This window comes from Carcharhinus amblyrhynchos, unplaced genomic scaffold (assembly GCF_965287045.1).
Source record: "Carcharhinus amblyrhynchos unplaced genomic scaffold, sCarAmb.v2.hapA chromosome_1369, whole genome shotgun sequence".
Taxonomy (NCBI): Eukaryota; Metazoa; Chordata; class Chondrichthyes; order Carcharhiniformes; family Carcharhinidae; genus Carcharhinus; species Carcharhinus amblyrhynchos.
In genome coordinates this window covers 10,147-20,000 of record NW_027651109.1, presented here as the reverse complement: position 1 = coordinate 20,000, position 9,854 = coordinate 10,147, and the positions used below count along the sequence as shown (strand labels likewise).

At 54.3% G+C, this 9,854-nt stretch overlaps 1 pseudogene across 1 annotated transcript in view; it reads left to right on the top strand.

Moving 5' to 3' along the window:
- The window catches only part of LOC145340740 (adenosine receptor A2a-like), a 3,687-nt pseudogene extending 1,490 nt beyond the window's left edge, over positions 1-2,197 (top strand). The window contains exon 2 of the transcript XR_013886286.1: positions 1,512-2,197. The product of XR_013886286.1 is annotated as an adenosine receptor A2a-like (transcript). The remainder of the gene's footprint in view (positions 1-1,511) is intronic.
- The last annotated feature ends 7,657 nt before the right edge of the window (positions 2,198-9,854 follow it).

The following is a 9,854-nucleotide window of genomic DNA, read 5'->3' as shown; positions in this document are numbered from 1 at the left end:
TACCATCACAGATCTTTGACAGGAAGCGAAAAATACTCTTCAATTCCAGCATTCGAAAAATAAATCTATCTAAGTGCTGGAACTTGGGAGTGTTTGATGGGGACAGTGTAGAGGGAGCTTTACTCTGTATCTAACCCCGTGCTGTACCTGTCCTGGGAGTGTTTGATGGGGGGACAGTGTAGAGGGAGCTTTACTCTGTATCTAACCCCGTGCTGTACCTGTCCTGGGAGTGTTTGATGGGGGGACAGTGTAGAGGGAGCTTTACTCTGTATCTAACCCCGTGCTGTCCCTGTCCTGGGAGTGTTTGATGGGGGGATAGTGTAGAGGGAGCTTTACTCTGTATCTAACCCCGTGCTGTACCTGTCCTGGGAGTGTTTGATGGGGGGACAGTGTAGAGGGAGCTTTACTCTGTATCTAACCCCGTGCTGTACCTGTCCTGGGAGTGTTTGATGGGGGGACAGTGTAGAGGGAGCTTTACTCTGTATCTAACCCCGTGCTGTACCTGTCCTGGGAGTGTTTGATGGGGAGGACAGTGTAGAGGGAGCTTTACTCTGTATCTAACCCCGTGCTGTACCTGTCCTGGGAGTGTTTGATGGGGGACAGTGTAGAGGGAGCTTTACTCTGCATCTAACCCCGTGCTGTACCTGTCCTGGGGGTGTTTGATGAGGACAGTGCAGAGGGAGCTTTACTCTGTATCTAACCCCGTGCTGTACCTGTCCTGGGAGTGTTTGATGGGGGACAGTGTAGAGGGAGCTTTACTCTGTATCTAACCCCGTGCTGTACCTGTCCTGGGGGTGTTTGATGAGGACAGTGTAGAGGGAGTTTTACTCTGTATCTAACCCCGTGCTGTACCTGTCCTGGGAGTGTTTGATGGGGGGGACAGTGTAGAGGGAGCTTTACTCTGTATCTAACCCCGTGCTGTACCTGTCCTGGGAGTGTTTGATGGGGACAGTGTAGAGGGAGCTTACTCTGTATCTAACCCCGTGCTGTACCTGTCCTGGGAGTGTTTGATGGGGGGGACAGTGTAGAGGGAGCTTTACTCTGTATCTAACCCCATGCTGTACCTGTCCTGGGAGTGTTTGATGGGGCGACAGTGTAGAGGGAGCTTTACCCTGTATCTAACCCCGTGCTGTCCTGGGAGGGTTTGATGGGGGGACAGTGTAGAGGGAGCTTTACTCTGTATCTAACCCCGTGCTGTACCTGTCCTGGGAGTGTTTGATGGGGGGACAGTGTAGAGGGAGCTTTACTCTGTATCTAACCCCGTGCTGTACCTGTCCTGGGAGTGTTTGATGGGGGGGACAGTGCAGAGGGAGCTTTACTCTGTATCTAACCCCGTGCTGTACCTGTCCTGGGAGTGTTTGATGGGGGGACAGTGTAGAGGGAGCTTTACTCTGTATCTAACCCCGTGCTGTCCCTGTCCTGGGAGTGTTTGATGGGGGGGACAGTGTAGAGGGAGCTTTACTCTGTATCTAACCCCCGTTCCTCTCTCTCTCTCTGTCTCCCTGCTCCAGGTATCCCGTGTTGGTGACCACCAGACGCACCCACCTCTTGATTGCCGCCCTCTGGGTCCTGTCCCTGCTTCTGGGGCTCATCCCGGCTTTTGGCTGGAACAAGGCGTCCAGCGCCCAGCGGGTGTGCCCGCTCCCCGAGGGGGCCAACCAGACGGTGCCCGGGACCCCGCTGCGTGCCAACGCCAGCGGGAAACGTTGTGCCCAGGTGTTCTGCCTCTTTGAAGACGTCATGGACCTCTCCTACATGGTCTACTGCAACTTCCTGGCCTGCATCCTGGCGCCCCTGGTGGGGATGCTGGTGATCTACGCCCGCATTTTTGCCATGGCCCGCCGCCAACTGCGGAGCCTGGGGGGGGTCCCCGGGCGGTGCTGAGGGGCGAGCTCGGGGCGGCCAGGGTCCTCCTCCTGGTGGTGGGGCTCTTTGCCTTGGCTGGGTCCCCCTGCACAGCCTGAACGCCCTGGGCGTCCTCTGCCCCTCCTGCGGGCGCCCCCCGCTCTGGCTGATGGACGCCACCATCGTCCTCTCCCACGCCAACTCCGCCGTCAACCCCCTGGTCTACGCCCTGCGCCTGCGGGAGTTCCGCCTCACCTTCCTGGGGCTCGCCCGCAGGGACTCCTGGCTGGCGGTCCAGGGACTCAGAGAGGGGGGGGGGGGGGGGGCGGATATCCCCCTGGTCGCGCAGTGAGAGGGGGGGGTACCATTCCCCGTCTCCAACGCAGCAGGGATCGGGAACCGCCAACTCCCTCCCCAACCGCTCAAGAGTAACCCCTCTCTCCCCCCACCCCAGCACCCTGTGTTACTGACTGTATCTGTACTGATGTTAATCCAGCTCCCTCACACTGTCACTCAGTAACCCCTCTCTCCCCCCCAGCACCCTGTGTTACTGACTGTATCTGTACTGATGTTAATCCAGCTCCCTCACACTGTCACTCAGTAACCCCTCTCTCCCCCCCAGCACCCTGTGTTACTGACTGTATCTGTACTGATGTTAATCCAGCTCCCTCACACTGTCACTCAGTAACCCCTCTCCCCCCCCAGCACCCTGTGTTACTGACTGTATCTGTACTGATGTTAATCCAGCTCCCTCACACTGTCACTCAGTAACCCCTCTCTCTCCCCCCAGCACCCTGTGTTACTGACTGTATCTGTACTGATGTTAATCCAGCTCCCTCACACTGTCACTCAGTAACCCCCCTCTCCCCCCAACACCCTGTGTTACTGACTGTATCTGTACTGATGTTAATCCAGCTCCCTCACACTGTTACTCAGTAACCCCTCTCTCCCCCCCCAGCACCCTGTGTTACTGACTGTATCTGTACTGATGTTAATCCAGCTCCCTCACACTGTCACTCAGTAACCCCTCTCTCTCCCCCCCAGCACCCTGTGTTACTGACTGTATCTGTACTGATGTTAATCCAGCTCCCTCACACTGTCACTCAGTAACCCCTCTCTCCCCCCCAGCACCCTGTGTTACTGACTGTATCTGTACTGATGTTAATCCAGCTCCCTCACACTGTCACTCAGTAACCCCTCTCTCCCCCCCCAGCACCCTGTGTTACTGACTGTATCTGTACTGATGTTAATCCAGCTCCCTCACACTGTCACTCAGTAACCCCTCTCTCCCCCCAGCACCCTGTGTTACTGACTGTATCTGTACTGATGTTAATCCAGCTCCCTCACACTGTCACTCAGTAACCCCTCTCTCCCCCCCAGCACCCTGTGTTACTGACTGTATCTGTACTGATGTTAATCCAGCTCCCTCACACTGTCACTCAGTAACCCCTCTCTCCCCCCCAGCACCCTGTGTTACTGACTGTATCTGTACTGATGTTAATCCAGCTCCCTCACACTGTCACTCAGTAACCCCTCTCTCCCCCCCCAGCACCCTGTGTTACTGACTGTATCTGTACTGATGTTAATCCAGCTCCCTCACACTGTCACTCAGTAACCCCTCTCTCCCCCCCCCATCACCCTGTGTTACTGACTGTATCTGTACTGATGTTAATCCAGCTCCCTCACACTGTCACTCAGTAACCCCTCTCTCTCCCCCCAGCACCCTGTGTTACTGACTGTATCTGTACTGATGTTAATCCAGCTCCCTCACACTGTCACTCAGTAACCCCTCTCTCCCCCCCCAGCACCCTGTGTTACTGACTGTATCTGTACTGATGTTAATCCAGCTCCCTCACACTGTCACTCAGTAACCCCTCTCTCTCCCCCCAGCACCCTGTGTTACTGACTGTATCTGTACTGATGTTAATCCAGCTCCCTCACACTGTCACTCAGTAACCCCTCTCTCCCCCCCAGCACCCTGTGTTACTGACTGTATCTGTACTGATGTTAATCCAGCTCCCTCACACTGTCACTCAGTAACCCCTCTCTCCCCCCCCAGCACCCTGTGTTACTGACTGTATCTGTACTGATGTTAATCCAGCTCCCTCACACTGTCACTCAGTAACCTCTCTCTCCCCCCAGCACCCTGTGTTACTGACTGTATCTGTACTGATGTTAATCCAGCTCCCTCACACTGTCACTCGGTAACCCCTCTCCCCCCACCCCAGCACCCTGTGTTACTGACTGTATCTGTACTGATGTTAATCCAGCTCCCTCACACTGTCACTCAGTAACCTCTCTCCCCCAGCACCCTGTGTTACTGACTGTATCTGTACTGATGTTAATCCAGCTCCCTCACACTGTCACTCAGTAACCCCTCTCTCTCCCCCCAGCACCCTGTGTTACTGACTGTATCTGTACTGATGTTAATCCAGCTCCCTCACACTGTCACTCAGTAACCCCTCTCTCCCCCCCCAGCACCCTGTGTTACTGACTGTATCTGTACTGATGTTAATCCAGCTCCCTCACACTGTCATTCAGTAACCCCTCTCCCCCCCCAGCACCCTGTGTTACTGACTGTATCTGTACTGATGTTAATCCAGCTCCCTCACACTGTCACTCAGTAACCCCTCTCTCCCCCCAGCACCCTGTGTTACTGACTGTATCTGTACTGATGTTAATCCAGCTCCCTCACACTGTCACTCAGTAACCCCTCTCTCCCCCCCAGCACCCTGTGTTACTGACTGTATCTGTACTGATGTTAATCCAGCTCCCTCACACTGTCACTCAGTAACCCCTCTCCCCCCCAGCACCCTGTGTTACTGACTGTATCTGTACTGATGTTAATCCAGCTCCCTCACACTGTCACTCAGTAACCCCTCTCTCTCCCCCAGCACCCTGTGTCACTGACTGTATCTGTACTGATGTTAATCCAGCTCCCTCACACTGTCACTCAGTAACCCCTCTCTCTCCCTCCAGCACCCTGTGTTACTGACTGTATCTGTACTGATGTTAATCCAGCTCCCTCACACTGTCACTCAGTAACCCCTCTCTCCCCCCCCAGCACCCTGTGTTACTGACTGTATCTGTACTGATGTTAATCCAGCTCCCTCACACTGTCACTCAGTAACCCCTCTCTCCCCCAGCACCCTGTGTTACTGACTGTATCTGTACTGATGTTAATCCAGTTCCCTCACACTGTCACTCAGTAACCCCTCTCTCCCCCAGCACCCTGTGTTACTGACTGTATCTGTACTGATGTTAATCCAGCTCCCTCACACTGTCACTCAGTAACCCCTCTCTCCCCCCCAGCACCCTGTGTTACTGACTGTATCTGTACTGATGTTAATCCAGCTCCCTCACACTGTCACTCAGTAACCCCTCTCTCCCCCCCCCAGCACCCTGTGTTACTGACTGTATCTGTACTGATGTTAATCCAGCTCCCTCACACTGTCACTCAGTAACCCCCTCTCTCTCCCCCAGCACCCTGTGTTACTGACTGTATCTGTACTGATGTTAATCCAGATCCCTCACACTGTCACTCAGTAACCCCTCTCTCCCCCCAGCACCCTGTGTTACTGACTGTATCTGTACTGATGTTAATCCAGCTCCCTCACACTGTCACTCAGTAACCCCTCTCTCCCCCCCCAGCACCCTGTGTTACTGACTGTATCTGTACTGATGTTAATCCAGCTCCCTCACACTGTCACTCAGTAACCCCTCTCTCCCCCCCCAGCACCCTGTGTTACTGACTGTATCTGTACTGGTGTTAATCCAGCTCCCTCACACTGTCACTCAGTAACCCCTCTCCCCCCAGCACCCTGTGTTACTGACTGTATCTGTACTGATGTTAATCCAGCTCCCTCACACTGTCACTCAGTAACCCCTCTCTCCCCCCCAGCACCCTGTGTTACTGACTGTATCTGTACTGATGTTAATCCAGCTCCCTCACACTGTCACTCAGTAACCCCTCTCTCCCCCCAGCACCCTGTGTTACTGACTGTATCTGTACTGATGTTAATCCAGCTCCCTCACACTGTCACTCAGTAACCCCTCTCTCTCTCCCCCAGCACCCTGTGTTACTGACTGTATCTGTACTGATGTTAATCCAGCTCCCTCACACTGTCACTCAGTAACCCCTCTCTCTCTCCCCCCAGCACCCTGTGTTACTGACTGTATCTGTACTGATGTTAATCCAGCTCCCTCACACTGTCACTCAGTAACCCCTCTCCCCCCCCAGCACCCTGTGTTACTGACTGTATCTGTACTGATGTTAATCCAGCTCCCTCACACTGTCACTCAGTAACCCCTCTCCCCCCAGCACCCTGTGTTACTGACTGTATCTGTACTGATGTTAATCCAGCTCCCTCACACTGTCACTCAGTAACCCCTCTCTCCCCCAGCACCCTGTGTTACTGACTGTATCTGTACTGATGTTAATCCAGCTCCCTCACACTGTCACTCAGTAACCCCTCTCTCCCCCCCAGCACCCTGTGTTACTGACTGTATCTGTACTGATGTTAATCCAGCTCCCTCACACTGTCACTCAGTAACCCCTCTCTCCCCCCACCCCAGCACCCTGTGTTACTGACTGTATCTGTACTGATGTTAATCCAGCTCCCTCACTCAGTAACCCCCCCCTCTCTCTCCCATCACTGTCAGTGGGGTGCGCGATATGGAACCTGAGTTTTGCCAGTCTTGCAAAGTTTAGTTCCAAAGAGAAAGACACTTTTGAGCTCGGACCTTATGCAGACGCTCGCCTTGCCGATCGGCACCAGGCTGTTTTGTGAGACTTTTTCCACAGAATGAGAGTGTCGGAAGAACCACTCTCTCGATCGAGCGCCGGGGACCAGGGTTACGAGCGGATGTCGCCTACGAGATCTGCGTCTTGTTATCTCAATAAATCTTACCGGTGTAAGGCACACCAGAGTGAGCAGAATCACAGAGCAAGGAACATCATCCCCACATCACACACACACACACACACAGTGCACAGGGGGTAAATCACACAGAGAGACACAGAGAGAGAGACAGAGAGAGACGTAGAGAGTGAGAAAGACAGAGTGGGAGAGAGAAAGACTTAGAGAGAGTGAGAGAGACAGGGGGAGAGAGAGAGACAGAGTGGGAGAGAGAGACAGAGAGAGAGGACAAGAGAGAATCTCTAAACTAATCCCACTGCCCCCGCTCTCTCCCCATAGCCCTGTATCAATCCCCAAACTAATCCCACTGCCCCGCTCTCTCCCCATAGCCCTGTATCAATCCCCAAACTAATCCCACTGCCCCGCTCTCTCCCCATAGCCCTGTATCAATCCCCAAACTAATCCCACTGCCCCCGCTCTCTCCCCATAGCCCTGTATCAATCCCCAAACTAATCCCACTGCCCCCGCTCTCTCCCCATAGCCCTGTATCAATCCCCAAACTAATCCCACTGCCCCCCGCTCTCTCCCCATAGCCCTGTATCAATCCCCAAACTAATCCCACTGCCCCCGCTCTCTCCCCATAGCTCAATCCCCAAACTAATCCCACTGCCCCACTCTCTCCCCATAGCCCTGTATCAATCCCCAAACTAATCCCACTGCCCCGCTCTCTCCCCATAGCCCTGTATCAATCCCCAAACTAATCCCACTGCCCCCGCTCTCTCCCCATAGCTCAATCCCCAAACTAATCCCACTGCCCCACTCTCTCCCCATAGCCCTGTATCAATCCCCAAACTAATCCCACTGCCCCGCTCTCTCCCCATAGCTCAATCCCCAAACTAATCCCACTGCCCCACTCTCTCCCCATAGCCCTGTATCAATCCCCAAACTAATCCCACTGCCCCCCGCTCTCTCCCCATAGCCCTGTATCAATCCCCAAACTAATCCCACTGCCCCCGCTCTCTCCCCATAGCCCTGTATCAATCCCCAAACTAATCCCACTGCCCCGCTCTCTCCCCATAGCCCTGTATCAATCCCCAAACTAATCCCACTGCCCCGCTCTCTCCCCATAGCCCTGTATCAATCCCCAAACTAATCCCACTGCCCCACTCTCTCCCCATAGCCCTGTATCAATCCCCAAACTAATCCCACTGCCCCCGCTCTCTCCCCATAGCCCTGTATCAATCCCCAAACTAATCCCACTGCCCCGCTCTCTCTCCATAGCTCAATCCCCAAACTAATCCCACTGCCCCGCTCTCTCCCCATAGCCCTGTATCAATCCCCAAACTAATCCCACTGCCCCGCTCTCTCCCCATATCCCTGTATCAATCCCCAAACTAATCCCACTGCCCCCGCTCTCTCCCCATAGCCCTGTATAAATCCCCAAACTAATCCCACTGCCCCATTCTCTCCCCATAGCTCAATCCCCAAACTAATCCCAATGCCCCATTCTCTCCCCATAGCTCAATCCCCAAACTAATCCCACTGCCCCGCTCTCTCCCCATAGCCCTGTATCAATCCCCAAACTAATCCCACTGCCCCGCTCTCTCCCCATAGCCCTGTATCAATCCCCAAACTAATCCCACTGCCCCCGCTCTCTCCCCATAGCCCTGTATCAATCCCCAAACTAATCCCACTGCCCCATTCTCTCCCCATAGCTCAATCCCCAAACTAATCCCAATGCCCCATTCTCTCCCCATAGCTCAATCCCCAAACTAATCCCACTGCCCCGCTCTCTCCCCATAGCCCTGTATCAATCCCCAAACTAATCCCACTGTCCCGCTCTCTCCCCATAGCTCAATCCCCAAACTAATCCCACTGCCCCGCTCTCTCCCCATAGCTCAATCCCCAAACTAATCCCACTGCCCCCGCTCTCTCCCCATAGCCCTGTATCAATCCCCAAACTAATCCCACTGCCCCCCGCTCTCTCCCCATAGCCCTGTATCGATCCCCAAACTAATCCCACTGCCCCCGCTCTCTCCCCATAGCCCTGTATCAATCCCCAAACTAATCCCACTGCCTCCGCTCTCTCCCCATAGCCCTGTATCAATCCCCAAACTAATCCCACTGCCCCGCTCTCTCCCCATAGCCCTGTATCAATCCCCAAACTAATCCCACTGCCCCCGCTCTCTCCCCATAGCCCAATCCCCAAACTAATCCCACTGCCCCACTCTCTCCCCATAGCCCAATCTCCAAACTAATCCCACTGCCCCGCTCTCTCCCCATAGCCCTGTATCAATCCCCAAACTAATCCCACTGCCCCCGCTCTCTCCCCATAGCCCTGTATGAATCCCCACACTAATCCCACTGCCCCGCTCTCTCCCCATAGCCCTGTATCAATCCCCAAACTAATCCCACTGCCCCCGCTCTCTCCCCATAGCCCTGTATCAATCCCCAAACTAATCCCACTGCCCCCGCTCTCTCCCCATAGCCCTGTATCAATCCCCAAACTAATCCCACTGCCCCCGCTCTCTCCCCATAGCCCTGTATCAATCCCCAAACTAATCCCACTGCCCCCGCTCTCTCCCCATAGCCCTGTATCAATCCCCAAACTAATCCCACTGCCCCGCTCTCTCCCCATAGCCCTGTATCAATCCCCAAACTAATCCCACTGCCCCGCTCTCTCCCCATAGCCCTGTATCAATCCCCAAACTAATCCCACTGCCCCGCTCTCTCCCCATAGCCCTGTATCAATCCCCAAACTAATCCCACTGCCCCCCCGCTCTCTCCCCATAGCCCTGTATCAATCCCCAAACTAATCCCACTGCCCCGCTCTCTCCCCATAGCTCAATCCCCAAACTAATCCCACTGCCCCGCTCTCTCCCCATAGCTCAATCCCCAAACTAATCCCACGGGGGGGTTAAGAGAGATTGTGAGTGTGAGAGAGAATGTGTGTGTTAGAAATCAGGGACTGTGTCCGCGTGTCTGACAGGCAGTCGTTTATAAGGCGCACACACACACACATACACGCACACACACGCACACACACACACACAATGATCTGCACAGAATGAGGCAAATCTTTTTCGCTGATTTTATACAAATTTGAGCGCGACTGTTTGATTCCAGTTTGATATTTTTTCACGATATTTC